Below are 16,768 nucleotides of genomic sequence, written 5' to 3'. Positions count from 1 at the left end.
AAGTCAGCAGAGCCACACAATAACAGTTACACTGTGCAGTGGTCAATTCCGCTTGACTTAGCTCTTCTCAGCAATACAATGATCCAAGATAATTTCAAAAGACTCATCATGGAAAATGCTACCCATATCCTCAAAAAGAACTGATGAGATCTGAATACAAATCGAAACACACTATTTTCACTTTTTTCATGTTTTTTTCCCTTTTGTTCTGTTTCTTTCACAACATGCCTAATATGGAAATATGTTTTCCAGGACTGCACATGTATAATCCATATCAGTTTGCTTGCTGTCTTGGGGAAGGGGAGGAAGGGAGGGAGAAAAACTGAAACTCAAAATCTTCAAAAAAAATGAATGTTTAAAATTGTTTTTACATGTAATTGGAAAAATGAAATGCTATTAAAAAATTTTTTCACGGGGAAGGATTTGAGTTTATTGTGTCAAGATCACAGTGAGTATAGGATCTCCTACCTGAGCAGGTCTTGCTCACTGGCTACAGAGCAGCTGTACCAACTGGGCCCTGAGTGTGGTCAGAGTGAGAGGGTATCAAGTCACCAGGAGATGCCAGGTGGGGGAGAGGGCAGGCAAAGTGTCCCAGTCACTTGAGCAGCTAGACCTGAGGAAATGGATGAAGCTCCCCCAATCAAAGGCAGCCTCGTGGTCTTCAAGGGGCCACACAGAGACTTTCTTCATCAAGACAGTGATGACCTTCCTCCAAGGAGGAAGGTTCAGGAGGCACTGGACTCCCTGCACTGGCCCCCAAAACCATGGTGGACAGGGGCTCATATCCTGGGGAAGGGTTAGGAGGAAGATGTGTGTACAGGTCCTGGAGGTATTAGCTTTTCCCCTGAGATTTTGGGGGACTTAGAGTTCATCATGGTCAGGATCCCCTGAGGGACTCTGGGGGTGGCTCCTGGAAGATAGCTGGAGTCACCAGCTCCATCAGGTACTTGCATCGACTTGGCTTCGTGGCACTTGTGACAACAGTTTCCTTCCCACACACCAGCTTCACTTTGGTAGAGCAGCTGGGGCCTTTCCAGCATCCTGTCCCACGCTCATAATGCATGATGCGGAATTTCTCCTCCTCTGACGCATCCCAGGACCCCCACGTGCCCAAGTTGGTCTCAGACCCACCATGATTAGGTTTCTGGGTGACTTGGTTTAAGGGACACAGTCTATAAATATATTCATTTGTGGGCAACTCATAGCACTGTCCAAACAGGTAGGAAAATTCCCCACTGGGACCCAAGTCCAGGGCCATCTTTTGCTCTAGATTCTTGGTGGACTCCTCCATCTCTGTCAATGACTTTTCAGCTTCTTCAAAATGGTCTCGGGCTTCCTGGGCGGCATCAATATAGGCCTGAGTTCTCTCATCATATGGAAGCATCTTGTCCTTCTCCACCTCCACTTTACCTGGCTGTGGGGACAAGGACTCCTTATCTTCCTCAGGGCTCTCTTTTTCATCCTCTTCATCCTCCTCCATTTCTTCCTCCAACCCAGGACCTTCATCTTCATCCTCTGCTGGGGATGGCTTTTCTAGGACCTCCAATATGATCTCCGTTTTGGTCTCAGCAAGAGGTGTCACAGTGGGCATGGCCTGCTGCTGGTATTTATCCTTGATGACTGCCCACAGGCCTTCTTGGAGGCTGGAGGCATCTACCTGCAAAGCCTCTCCTAGCAGAGTCTGGGCTTCTGCCTCTGACAAAGCCCCCTTAACATCTGGGTCCAGTTCTGGGTGAGTCTGAAGCTTAGCCACTGAAATTATCCCATTGGTATTGTCATCTAGCTCCTGGAAAATGCTGGTAGCTTGCTCCTGGTCTCAAGCAGCCCGGCTGCTGCCTGCTACTCTTCCCACAGCTTGTGATGCTGCTCCTTGAATTCTTTCTCAGGTTTCTCTGCTTTTTTCTTCACAGGTCTCAGCATCACCACTAGCTCCTCCAGGGCCTTTTTGACTCTTGCAAAACAAGGAGTCTGCTCTGCTTTTCCTCCTGGCCCTTCTTTTCTTCTTCGATCAAGATCTTGAGCTGGAAGCCCTCACGGGCAACTTCTGCCATCTGTTCCAAAGTCTCCTTCTCCTTCCAGTCCATTTCCCTGCATGTGTTCTCACAGATGACATCACTATTGTGCTCATCTGTGGCATCACAGCAATCACAGATCCCATCATTGACATGACTTGAGGGGATATAGTGGGGCTTCTAGCCAGCCTTGGTACAGTGCAAGTGTCCCTCTGGGCAGGCAGCAGTCCCTGGTTCATCAGAACCATCTGGACAATCACAGTAGTCCTCATTTACTTGATTGAAGGGGATAGTGGAGGACCCATCCAGGTAGGTGAAGGGCTTAGATTTGTCATAGAAATGATGATTGGTAAGGGAGAACCCCGAGGCCTTTTGACTTTCACCATAGATGTGGCAACACTTAGCAGTGGCAGCAACAGAGATGGTGGAAGCGTTGTGCTGGGTGCTGGAAAGAGCAGCGAGTGCGTTCAGAGCCAGAAGTCATTCTTGCCCATCCCTGCTTCCCAGCACATGCCCCATCTAATGCTACTTAAATTTTTAAAAATAAAAAAATTTATAGGACATAGTCGAAAGAATAATTATGCCATTCATCATTTCATAAAAAAACAAACAAACAAAAAGGCACTAGTCAGCCAGAGCTTTGCCAAGGCCTTAGCCTTTCTTTCCTATCTGGCTGCATTCCTATGAGAGATACTGATGTAAGTAAAGAGATCTCAGGCCATTATCATACATGGCCAACATGTGGCTTGTGAATATAGATTTCTGTTCTTTGTCTTTGCTTTTATTCTTACATCATGTAGGTGAAGATGATTAGAGATGGCTATGATCTCATGAGTTTCAAAAGGTCAACAGAGTAAACCATCGGAGTCAAGGAGTCAGGGTTTGCTAGAAGTCAGATAGTGGTTAGGAAAGCCTTGGACCTGCCCTGGCCCAATCCAGGAGTAGTTGGGATGCAAACTCCTTCATCCATCGACCATGCCACATTTGGAAGTGAACTTGGTGGGATGAAGGCCATGTAGAAAGATTATGTAATGTTTCTATCTACTATCCCCAGGAACAGAGAGACAATACATCTCCCCGCCCCACCCCCCACACAAAAAAGGGAAAATATAGGATTCCCCCAAGTGTTAGGAAGAAAATGTTAATTCTTCTTTCATTGTTATGGATTTGCATATCCCTTTGTAGAAGCTAATGGGTGTTTACTAGTTAAATGGAACTGTTTTGATGTCTGAAAGTAAGTAGGTCATGGGTGATCAAGCCGATCAAAGCTGCACTCAATTCCTTAAAATCCTGAGGGAGGAGATACAGCTGACCTAGCTCAGGAGAGTGAATCTGGAATAATCATACACCCGTAAACCTCGACAAGTGTGAAAAAGTTCTCAACTAACCTGATGGGATTATAGAGCATCATCAATTTGATAAAGGTAAATAACAATACATAGGGAACTCAGTGATTGATTGGCTGAAGGATCAAGGTTGGAGACCTTTATAAAGCCAAGTTAGTCAGCTCTGAGTAGTAAGCTCTGAGAGTGGAAAAAAGAGCCAGATATGGAGGAAGAAATAAGCTCTTCATCTTTCTTTTTGCATCTTTTTATTAAGTGCAGAAAAGAGAAGAAGGATTTCTTTCTTCCTTCTCCCACCCCCACCCCCACCAACTTTGATATCTTGCAGCAAAAGCACAGAGCCCTAAGAGACCTGTATTTGTGTATAGCCCAAAAGGAGGAATTCAAGGACATTGATTCCTAAACCACAACATTTCTTGTCGATTATAGAGGATTCTGAATTTGACACCTCTAGATAGTTTAGCTGTAGTAGGATCTTAGTCAGCCAGGATTTCAGCAAAGCCCAAAGTTAGAGGTAATGGTGAGTAATTCAAGCAGTGAGAAAGTATCCATTGAGACTGGGAGACCAAGGTAGGAAGGAGTAACGTGAGAACATAAGTGGTCTTGAAGCATCAGATGTGTGAGTTGTCTTTCCTCATATGTATCATGGTCATCTATTTCCAACATGTGTGCCTTTCTACTTGTGAATTATATGGGCATCTACTCTTCCTATTTGTGGGAAAGCAAAAACAAAGTTTATGAAAGAAATGTCATATTTCTACTGTCTTTGGCATGTCATTTCAGGAAATGCCTTTTCCTTGAGCTATTTATGTCCTCTGGCTGACTAGAATAAAAGTAAACCCACCAGTTATAGCTATGTAACTCATTATCTCTATAGTTTCAAGAATATAGGCCTACACAATTCCATGGGAGTGGAGTAGTTGTCCTCTGGGGGCCCTAACTTGTGAGTGGGAGTTGGGGAAGGTATCCCAGAAAGACCATTACATATACCAGTGACTAAAATTAGCAATCAAATCAAAGCAATTTATGGACCTCCTTGCAAGCACATTTGACCAACCCTCCCTTTAAAGCAAACCAAAAGGATGAGTAAATAAATCAGAAGGCTACATGATAAACTCCCTAACTTCTCCTTTATTTTGTAACCTGAATGTCCTAGACACCTTCTGTATCTGGTGTATAAAGACAGATAAAAAGGATATGAAAGGAGACAATATCCTGGTGAGGATTAATCACAAATGAGAAGGGTAACAAAAAAAAAAGAGTTAATATTTTCCGGTTAAGGATTTTCCGTAGGTAAGGATTTAAAAAAAAAATGTGTGCTTTAGGTTTATGATTGCCTCTAGAAACTATTCATGTCATTCCCTGCAACACTTAAATTTGTTTACCTGGTATTTTTATTAGCACTTGAAAAAAAGTACTTTAAGAATGTCAAAATTAATAAATCATATCTCACAAAAAGCAGTACAAATAAAGCTTGCTTAGCAAACATGCCATACTACTAACTGAGTCTCTTTCCCACACACAATAGTATTTGCTGATGTCTTTGCTGATTACCTAAGCATATACGGAAGCCAAATTTTTCTGTAGTTGGAGTCATCTATATGTTCTGGTATACATTTATTAGACATTATTTTTAGCAAAATCAAGTACTTATGCCAAAGAGGGGAGGGAAATCACCTTTAATTTATCCTTCATGCTACATAAGTCAATCTGGAGTCTTTTTCATTTCTAGTACTGAATCCAAAGTCAAGATGATTTGATATTAATCCCAAAGAATTTAGTAACGTCCTTTGGTGTAGCATTTTCTATTTAGTTGGGACTATAGTATCTTTTTAATAACTGTATACTTGGTATATTTACTGAAGAGAAATAAAGGCCAAGCAATTTTTGTAGTAGGTAAGAAGTGGAAAGAAAATAGGTGCCTATTGATTAGGGAATAGTTAAATAAATTATGGTTTATTAATATAATATTGCATTGTAAGAAACAACAAATAGGAAGAATGCAGGTAAATTTTGGAAGAGTTCTATGAACTAATGCAGAGTGAAGTAAGCAGGACCAAGATAAACAATCTACACAATCACTATAATAATTTAAAGAATACAACATTGAAAGACACAAGAATTCTAATCAATTCAGTAGCCAACCTGGGCTCTGAGGCATGCCTCTCCGTACCTATAGCATATGCTTCATTTTTTCAGATTAGAGTTATACAATTAGGCATATGTTATTAGACACTGGCAATGTGTTAGTTTGCTTTTCTTTGCTGTACTACCTTATTATAGGGAAGTTTCTATGTGTGCGTGTCTAAGGGTGAGAGGGTAGTCATTGGGAAGTAAGGAAAAAAGAAAAAAGCATCAGTAAAACATTTTTTTAAAAATATCTAATGAGTTAGAGAATACTTGAAGGAAAAGTCCCTACTTACCAAGTCATTTACAAGCTGGGCTCTAAAATAGGCTATAGCCCTAGATCTAAAACAGGCTGTTCTACAATCTTTCCCATTGGGTTCTCATGACTCTTCAAGGCATGTGTTTCTCAAGGTCTCTGTTAATAAAGACCAGGCTAAGTGTAGCCTTTGGCAGGCACCAAGAAGCGGTCAGAATAAGCCACTGTTAGGTTTCTGACACTCCAAGTCCCCCGGAGCAGTCACTCACTCTAGCACTTTAGAGAAACACTTGCTTTCCTGAAGAGCCCTACTTGCCACTGTACAGATACTTCAGGTTCATACAATAAGCCTTTGTTAAGAGTTGCCAGTTATAAGTTAGATGGCAAGATAGTCCCTCTAACAAGCTGAGTAGTGCCCAAGAGGCTTGCCAGGACCTCTCTAGTATTAGTGCCCCTCACAAATAGATGGCAACTAGCTAGAGACTGAGGTCTCCATTATAAGTCCTGGAACCATGTTGCTCTGCTAACCCAATGGGCCCCCACTTAGGCACTGGCTCTTGAGGAATGTTGTTTTTCCTGGTTTATCAAATGGCTTCATCTGCTAAGAGATGCATATATAACTGGATTTCAGCGGCTGCTAATCTACTAATGGGGAAACTCTAGGAAATGGGGGTCCTGGCACATCTTTCTAGTGGGATAAGCTCCAGGGTAAAATAGCTGACTTGTGTAAAGATGGAGTAGACAAGATCTAACATTCTGTCATTCTGAGTATGTGTTGGGGCCTTTCAAATACATGCTTTTGTTTTTTCTTTCCTTTCCATGTAAATAAAACCATGGTTAAGCCTAAAACCATGGTTAAGCCTAAATGTGGCTAGTCTGCTTTCAACGTGTCTTGTGATATTAAAAAGAATAGAGGCTTATGTTTTGGGGTTATTGTTTCGTGTGTGTGTATGTTTGTGTGTGTGTGTGTGTGTGTGTGTGTGTGTGTGTGTGTGTGTGTAGTAAATAAGATTTCCTGTCTTATTAAATGCATGAAGCTCTGAACAATGACTTATTTGTTTGGATTGAAACTATAGTTGACTGAAAGCCCAGAGGGAAATGGACTCTGTTGCCTGAGTGCAGGGACAGGAAGTCACAGAATTTTACAGCACTGAAAAGATTTTTTCTTTCTAGTAGGGTTATAGTCATAGGATCGTGGAGCACCGATTTAAAGCTGAAAGGGACCATCAGGATACCTTGTTGGGGAATGTGTTCTCCAAAACCCAAAGAATTCAATAGATATCTGGGGTTTTTTCTTCGATCATGAGAGAACAAGAGGCAGTAGCTTCTTCAAGACAGTATCTGGAATCATCTGGGGCTTTCTCACCCACTGACGTCCCCCCAATTTAACAAATATACTGGATATTCTTACAGCTGATTTTCTACCCCTTAACCATCTGAGTGGTGAAGTGGATAGAGTGCCGACCCCGGAGTCAGGAAAACTTACCTTCCTGAGCTCAAATCTGGCTTCAAATACTAGCTGTGTGAGCCTGGGCAAGTCACTTAATCATTTTTGCCTCTGAAAAATGAGCTGGATAAAGAAATGGCAAACCACTTCAGTATCTTTGCCAAGAAAACCCCCAATGGGATCATGAAGAGTCAGACGTGACTGAAAAACAACTGAACAACAATAGGAAATCCATCTGTTCTTGGGCCTCTGCTACTGTGGCCTCACCTGTGCTGGTTAAAATGATGTCATCCAATGTAGTGCTGTATATTGATACCCTCAAGGGAGCCTCTTTCAGGTATTAGCCAAATGCAGTGTGTCAATCAATAGGAGGGAAAGTTTAGGTAGCCCTGAGGAAGAACAGTGAAAGTATACTGGTCTTCTCAAGTGAAAACAAACTGCTCTTGACTAGTGTCAGACACGGTACTAGAGACGGTAACATCAATAAACCCATATCACCCACTCTGGCTGTAGGTTTCCTGATCTACAACAATTGTAGTGGTGGTCATTATAGCTTTATTTAGCATCTTGTCATTCATCCTCAGCATGTAGGTGTCATCTGCATTGCTTAGGGATTGTGGTAAGGGGAGCCAGTATAACCAAGTACTCCAGGTTACTTCATCTCCATTATTAGAGAAGAAATATCTTTCACTTCCCTGGGGACCCAATATTGTTTGGTGTTAACTAGAAGGGATAATTTGGGCAACTTTAAGGATTTCCATTTGGCTCTACCCAACAAGAATTGGCATGGAGACTGCTGAAAGGGTCCACATAGATTCTAACTTCTAAGAGTCCATGATACTGCTTCCCTCCATGGTCTGCTCTCTGTTGCCTCCCCTGAATGATCCAAATGGGACAGGGATTTTAGAGGATACGTTAGGCTTCAATAGAGAAGAAGCGTCCCTACTGTCTTAGTACTAAATTTTCTACAACAGTTTTATTAACATATGCTAATATGACCATAATTTAATAATGATATAATATCATATATATATAGTATGTGTACATACATATGTGTATATACATACATATACATATCTATCTCTATCTATCATCTAACATCTATCTATCTATCTATCTATAATATGACCATATGCTGATCACCAATTGCTACCTTATCAATGCCATGTTTCAGGAGCCATCCCTGAAACTCCCTCCAGGTGTCACAGGTCTCTGCCCACCTAACAGGGTGATGGGCTCTGTACCTTCCCCCATTTCCAAAGCACTTGTTTGTACCGACAACAGCATTTATCCAAGCCATGACTATCCTGACCTCATGCTCAAATTTCGCCAGTTGATCAGTCCATACCTGTATAGTTGTGTGGCAAGGGAGCTGAAATCTAAAGGCATTGTGGTGGTGCTCCATTCAGAAGATAGGATCAAATTTTCCCTAAGCCTGGTTCCTATTTCTTCTAGAATATAAATGCTCTCCCTTGCAGATTCCCATAAGGGGGCCAGCTACTTAATTGCCTAACAGAAACTCATCTTTATGGGGCTGGGCATAAACAACTCCCCATCTTAGTCACCTAAAAAAGAAACCAAAGACCTCCCTATCTGGAGAAATTGATTTAGCGGCTGTAACAGTAAGTCCTCTGAGAACTCCCAAAGTCAGTAACACTTAGGGGCAGCACTGACTCCTTAAGATCCCATCCTTAGGAAACATTACACCAATGATTCTTCTGGTTTCTGTTTGAACTTCTTGGGTAACTTTGGTGGTGAAGGCCTGACTGTTCACCCCACTGCATCATTAATGGGGGAAATCACTTTCCTTCTAGTAGTAATAAGTTAAGTCTGGGGCTTTTTTTTAAGCCACCAATGGGAGTTTCTAAGTTTCTTCCTCCCTTCTACTTTTATTCTCCTGTCTGGCTCAGATCTCAGAGATATATAGCACAGATCAGAAATCATACGGCAAGTTCTAGGCTGTGGTTTGTTGATTCCAACTCCCATTAGGAAAGATATCTTCCTTTGAGCTGTCATAATCCTTGAGGGCCCCTTGGCCTTGCTTGCATGGAAACAGAGAGCTCTGTTTCTATTTCTAAATGCGCTGGACAAGTTTACTTTCAGCTTTATTATTCTGGACACCTACCTTCTGAAGGATGATCAGCAACAACAGGGATTGCTGGACTTGGCACTTTCTTTACCCTTTTTGGCAGCCTTCTCCAGCGTCTACTTGAGCTGATTTCTTCATGTAAGCCAGAGCCTGATCCCTGAAGGGCTCTTGCTATTGGTTGTCATGTTATATCCTACCATTTGATCACGCCACCCTCCCTATATGTAAGTGCCCTTCTTCCATCTCAAGCATAATGTCAACCACAATGTCACCTCATCTCATTGCAATTACTGATGTTAAAAAAAAATTTACTTAGTCCTAACATAACAAGGATATGCATCATATGAAAAAATGTTCTAAATTACTATTGATTAGAGGAATGCAAATCAAAACAACTCTTAGCTACGACATCACACCTGTCAGATTGGCTAACATGACAAAACAGGAAAATGATAAATGCTGGAGAGGATGTGGGAAAATTGGAATGCTAAGTCATTGTTGGTGGAGTTGTGAACTGATCCAACCATTTTGGAGAGCAAGTTGAAACTATGCCCAAAGGGCTGTAAAAATGTGCATACCCTTTTACCTTGCAAGGTACCACTTCTAGGGCTGTATGCCAAAATGATCATGCAAATGGGAAAAGAACCTATGTGTACAAAAATATTTATAGCTTATAGCAGCTCTTTTTGTGGTGGCAAAAAACTAGAAATTGAGGGGATGGCCATCAATTGGGTAATGGTTGAACAAGTTGTGGTATATGAATGTAATGGAATACCATTGTGCTAGAAGAAATGATGAGCAGGCAGACTTCAGAAAACCTGGAAAACCTTATATAAATTGATGCTGAGTGAGGGGAGCAGAACCAGGAGAACACTGTACACAGTAACAGCCACATCATGCAATGACTTTGATAGACTTGGCTCTTCTCAGCAACTCAAGGTTCTAAGACAACTCCAAATGGCTCATGATGGAAAATGTTGCCCACATCCAGAGAAAGAATTACAGAGTCTCAATGCAGATCAAAGCATATTATTTGTTCTCTCTTTTTTTTTGTTTTTTTTTCTTTTTTTCTTTTCTCTCGTGGTTCATTCCATTGGTTATAATTCTTCTTTGCAACATGACCAATGTGAAAATATGTTTAATGTGGATATGTATGTAGAATCTATATCAGATTGCATTCCATCTTGAGGAAGGGGAGAGGAGAGAAGGGGAGAAAATTTGGAAGTCAAAAGCTTGTGAAACTGAATGTTGTAAACTAAAAATAAATAAATTTTTTTAAAAAAGAATATGCAACAAAGATTCTGTAGCATTTATCTTTGGTAGATATGTACATCTCCCCACTCCAACCTCCATATGGGTATTCCATATGGGCAGAAGGGCAGGACTTGGTGACTTATGTGGTTTTCAGACATCTATTAAGTTGGAAAGATACCATCCTTTTATATTGTAGGGTGAGCAGGAAGCCACACCAACATAGCCAGTGGCCTTCAGGAGGCTATGAGCCAAATTTAAGCTCTATGTAAATTTTCCAAAGGGTTTCAGGGAAGGGGCATAAAGAGACAAAGTGGGAGAGAAGAGGAACCTAAGCCTCCATTAGAGGTCAGACTCAGAAAGTACCTAGGCACTGTATCTGGTTCTGGAAAGCAATACCTTTGGGAAGAGGGCTACTTGAAGCCAACAGCAGTTCTAATAAGTTTTTAAAAAATGTTCCTGCTTATTGGAATTTTATATGCTTTGTTTATGTAATAGATAGACTTTCTTTAAAAAAAACTTCTGATCTCAACAAACATGAAATAAAATGAGCATTTCCACAGATATTATAGGACAGAAGATTATACATTAAATTGCAAATTTCCATTAAAATAGAACTTTAACAAGTAATATTCCACAACTCACCTTGTCTTTTTAGTCATATCAATGACATGGAAGTACAAAGCCCTGAAGGTCTCACTGTACTTATTGTTTGTTAATGTTTTACAAAGCATTTTATTCAGGAGGACAAAAACACCTCCATAAAGTCTCTCTTCCAATAAATGATCTCCCATACATCCTTCAAAATTGTATAAAAGTCTTTGCAAGATGTACTCACAGAGATGGCTTTGTTTGATGACACTCTGATATCTGATATCTCTTAATATCAAATAAGATAGAAGTACAGCCAATATGGTGGAGTGATAGGAGGAAGCATGGTGAACTTCTCTCCACAAATTCTTTCACACAGATCTAGAAAATGTATCAGATCAAATTCTGATAAAAAAAGCCCAGAAAAAGTCACAGCGAGTTATTTATCCAGTCAGGTAGATACAGAGAGTTCTGTGGACACTGGAAACAGAGTCAGGTCAATAGAACATCATATGTGAACACTCCAGTGTCCAGGCTGTACACCAGGGTAAGACAAGGTCCCAGATGCATACTAGGGCTCCACCAGACCCACACTGGGGCACCAAGAAAGGGATAGGTGTCAACTAGCAGCTTTGTTAATCACTACCCAATTCTGGATAAGGGTAGAGTGAGAAGGGAACTTGTTGACAGAATTGTTTTCCCACGTAGGGTGTCCCTAGATGTTGTACTAAGAAAGAAGGAAGATCAGAAGCCAGCAGCAGCATCAGTGTGGCTTAGACCCCAAACCCAGGGTAGAGTCTTTTGAAAGCATTCTTCTCCTCATTGGCTTTTTGAGCCTCTTTTGCCAATTGAGTTAGCCTATTTTTCAAGGTGTTATTTTCTTCAGCACAGGGTAGAGTCTTGATTCCAATTCTGGGCCAGCCTTCAGAAAAATAAACAAGGCAGGAATCTCACTTACAATTTTGCCACTTTGAAAGAACAGAACATTCCAACCAGCTGTTTGGGGCTGGGTCCAACCACAGTCTACTCTTGCACAGACTCAAATCAGGTCAGGAATTTGCAGAGCTGGGACAAGGAGGTGGGGTGGGGTGGGCAACAGAAGTGAGGTGTTGCCCTGGATCAGACTACTTTAGGAGCACTGAAAGCTTGCAGGTCTTCAGCCTAGCTTTGAAATCCTGGAATAGCACAACATTCAAAAAACCAAGAAAGCAGCAACAGGAAGAGCCTAGACCTTCCCTCTAGAAGCATGACAAAGCCTAGGCCTCATGTCAAGTCTGAAGTCAAGAAGCAGGCTAGAAGAATGAGTAAAAAAAAGGATCATAATGAGTTATTATAGTGGCAAAGATGCTCAAAATACAAATGGCAGAAGAGAATGACTCTAAAACATCTACAAGCAACGCCTCCAAATTAAATAGAATTCCTGGAAGAGACAATACAAGAATTAAAAGAAAAAAAGAGTTAAAAATATTTTTATAAATGGAACGAGAGCTCTTGAGGGGAAAAAATGGAAAAGAAATGAGAGCTCTGGAAGAAAGAATTTGTAAAGGTATTAACAGTTTAAGGCACAAAACCTTGTCTTAGCAACAAACTCTCTGAAAATTAGAATTAGAAGCAATGACTTCATGAGGCAACAAGAAATATTAAAACAAAGTCAAAAGACTAAAAAAAGAAGAAAAATTAAGGGAAATCATAGAAAATATCTGGAAATCAAATCAAGGGAAATTTATTAAGAATTATTAAGGTGTTTGAATTCTATAATAAAAAAACTATCTAAGCATCATAGTTCAAGAAATCTTAAAAGAAAACTGCCCAAATCTTGTAGAACTTGAGGGCAAAGTGGAAATAGAAGGAATCAACTGGTTGCCTCCTGAGAAACCCTCAAAGGAAAATACCCAGGAACATCACAGACAAAATACAGAGCCTTGGGTCAAAGGTAAAATACCAAAAACATCCAGAAAGAAAAATAATCAATTACTGAGGAACGACAGTCAGGATCACACATGATTTAGTAGTCCTATAACAAAGGAGCAGAGAACTTGGAATATGATGCTCCAGAAAGCAAAAAATACAGGCTTATAGCAAAAATAATGAAGCCAGAAAAACTGAATACTGTATAATGCTACACAAGAAAAATGGACCTCCAAACATTCCTGATGAAAGACTGAGAGCTATGGAGGAATTCTGAAGTTCAAACAGAAGAGTTAAGAGAAACATAAAAAGGCAAATATAAATAAGCAGTGATAAAGGACTGAATAAAGATAAATTGCTTATATTCAAATATGGGGAGATGTATCCCCTCTGAACCTGATCATCGTCAGGGTACATATAGAAAGCTAATTAGACAATGCCCAGGAGTGGTTCTTTATGTCTTGATATTAAGAAAATAATAGAAAGAGAGGAAGAGTAATACACTGGGGAAGGGGGGAGGGAGGAAACAAAGGTTAGGGGAAGTTGTTTTACATAATTGGGGAGCAATAATAGGCCTCTATACAAACAAGGAGAAGGGAATGGAGAGGAGAGGCTGACACTTGAATCTCAGTCATCCAAAATGGTCATACAAACAGCTGGGTACAGAAATACATTTCACTCAAAAGGGAAAGAAGAGGGAAAGAGGAAAAGGGAGAGTAGATTAAGGGAGGAATTAGTTCTCAGCAAAACAAACTCTAAGAATGTGCAAAAATGTTTATATTCTTTCTTTAGGTGGCAAAGAATGACAATATGAGGAGGTGTCCACAAACGGGAATGAAAAAGTTTTGGTATATAAACGTGATGGAATACTACTTAGCATCATGACAAAACCAAAATTCCAGAAGATTAAGGATAAAACATGCTACTCACCTACTGAGAGAGACCACTCAATACAGAACAGACAATTTTTTTGGTACATGGCCAATGTGGAAATTTGTTTTGATTGATTATACATGTAATACATATGTTATCAGTTGGGGACTGGGTGTTATGGTGGGAGGGTGTGAAGGAGGATTTTAGCTGATTAAAGTAAAATATTAAAGAAGAAAAAATATATCAAATAAGACATAAAATAGGGAGGGATATATGCATATATATATATATATATATGCACATATATGTGTGCTCATCAAAAGTGTTTGTCACAATCATGTACATCACAGAGTCCAAATCAAAAGGAGAATCTTTATGATAATGAAGTCTTCTATATGCTCCTTCTTGGGACGACATTGTGTTGATTAGCTACAAGTCCTAGAATACAATCAGAGCCTACAAAATGAGTTATATAATGACTCAAAAAATGTTAAATCCTGAACTTAACAAAAACCAAATAAGATGACCATTTCCATATATAAAGTGGAAAAGAAATAGAGGATTGCAGATGAAAGTGAAAATCTATCATTTACAGCTTGCTTCCCCTTTTAAATATATAGTGCAATATATAATTTTGAAAACTATGCTGTTTATCTGTGTTCCCTTCTGGTCTTCTATCTGGTTGTTTTGTGTGTGTGTGTGTGTGTGTGTGTGTGTGTGTGTGTGTGTGTGCGCGTGTGTGTGTGTGTGTGTGCAATTTTGCAAAAACACTTTACTTACTTTATGTCTTTGTTTTTTATTTTGACAACTCCATCATCCTCCCCTCCTTCCCTCAGTGGAGTGGGTGGTGGGTGGGAATGGATTCTTTTAACTCTAACTACTAGGTATTATAGTAGCAGGGAAAATTGGGTTCTTTTTGCCTAGAGAAAGAAATGGCCCAGAATTCCCATTCTAAACTTTTGTTTTGGGGAGCTTACAATAACGTAAGGATATATGGGATAAACGGCTCATAGTGTATGTCCCTAGTCAAAGAGAGGACCAGGAATTGATGATTCCAGCCCAGAATCAGGAAGAATTTAGTATCCTTTTGTGTGGTTCAAAGCTGTTCCCCCCACTACACACACACACACACACACACACACACACACTTTTGAACAAAAGAACACAAAGAATCAATCCTGTTAAAGAACAAGCAGACAAAAGGAAGTTGGATAAAATTTAGGAGGTTTTTTTGTTTGTTTCTCACGCGGTAGTGCCCTGACGAGAAATTTCCCTGTTATTTCTTTACAACCTCCCATGGCCTAGGAATGGCCTCAGTGTCACCCCTGTTAAAATTGTCCTCAGCCTGCTTCTGGTTACATTCTTTCACTTTCAGGACAGAGGGAGTTAGTTCCCTTTTCCTCTCTCTCTTATAGCCCCTTCAAGCCTTGATCTCTTAAGTTTACTTCTCATGGGAGTTCTAGGCTTTGAATAAGGGTCAAAAAAGTACTGAACCTAAAATGCTAAGACAAACTTTAAACTACATCCCCAGTGAGTATTTAGCGCTACATTACCTTGGGAGTTGTTACTTAACAGATGTGTGTGTGTGTGTGTATGTGTGTGCTCATCCGTCACTGCCAAAGAAGACCATGCCATCAGAGAAATGTGAGGGAGGGCTGTGCAGTCACCAGCCTCACTTCTCCTCCAGAGCCATCTGAATCCAGTGACCAGGTATTCATCAGGATGACTGGATATGACCCAGGATGAGGCAGTTGGGGTTAAGTGACTTGCCTAAGGTCACACAGCTAGTGAGTGTCAAGGGTCTGAGGTGAGATTTGAACTCAGGTCCTCCTGACTCCTGCACTGGTGCTTTATCCACTGCACCACCTGGCTGCCCCTACAGTTCATATAGTGTCACATTAGTAATGTCACATTGTAGTATTGTAATATTGTATATTGCTTGAACAAATTATTCTCCTACCATACTCACTTCATTCTGCATTAGTCCATATAGGGCTTGCCAAAATTTTTCTGAAATTGTGCATTTCATAATTTCTTACAGTACTATAATATAATCCATTACATTCATATGCCATGACATTTTTAGCAATTGCCAACTAATGGACACTGCCTTAGTTTCCAGTTCTTTACTGTAATAGAGTTATCATAAATATTTTTCTACACATGGGTCCTTTTCCTCTTTTAAAAAAATCTCTCTGGAGCATAGGTGAAGTAGTGAAATTATTGGTTCAATGGGTATATACATTTTTATCAACTTTGGAGTTATAGTTCCAAATTACATTGCAAAGATATCAGACAAATTCATAGCTTCAAGAGCGGCTCAATATGCCTGTTTTTCCGAAACCCCTCTACCAACTGTCCTTTTCTTTTCTTTTTGCCATCTTTTCTAAATTGATGGGTATGATGAACTTCAGAACTGACTTAATTTTCACTTTGCTATTAGTGATATAGAGCACTTTTTCATATGGTTATTGATATTTTGCATGTCTTCCCTTGAGAACTGCCTATTTGTATTTTTGAACCATTTGTTTTTTGAGAAATAGTTCTTTTTCTTATAGATTTGAATCAATTCCTTATATGTCTTGGATATGAGACCTTAATCAGAGAAAAACTACCAAGATTTTTTTCTTAGTTAACTTCCCCTTCAGAATTAAATTGTATTGGTTTTGTTTGTGGAAAAAATTTAATTTGATATAATTAAAATAGTCCGTTTTGTCTTCTGTGATCTTTTCTATACCTTTTTGGTCACAAACTTTTTTCCTACACATTATTACAAAAGTTATTTCTTTCCTCACTTCTCTAACTTATTTATGATGTAACTTCATATCTAAGTAATGTATCCATTTGGAGTTTAATCTTGATATATTCTAA

General features: G+C 40.0%; 1 pseudogene; it reads right to left on the bottom strand.

The window, feature by feature from the left end:
- Window positions 1–422: 422 nt before the first annotated feature.
- Window positions 423–15,195, bottom strand: LOC140530443 (glucosidase 2 subunit beta pseudogene; annotated as a pseudogene).
- Between the last annotated feature and the right edge of the window lie 1,573 nt (window positions 15,196–16,768).

This window comes from Notamacropus eugenii, chromosome 2, assembly GCF_028372415.1.
Source record: "Notamacropus eugenii isolate mMacEug1 chromosome 2, mMacEug1.pri_v2, whole genome shotgun sequence".
NCBI lineage: Eukaryota > Metazoa > Chordata > Mammalia > Diprotodontia > Macropodidae > Notamacropus > Notamacropus eugenii.
The sequence above is the reverse complement of the archived record's forward strand: the minus strand, read 5'-3'. Positions and strand labels throughout refer to the sequence as shown.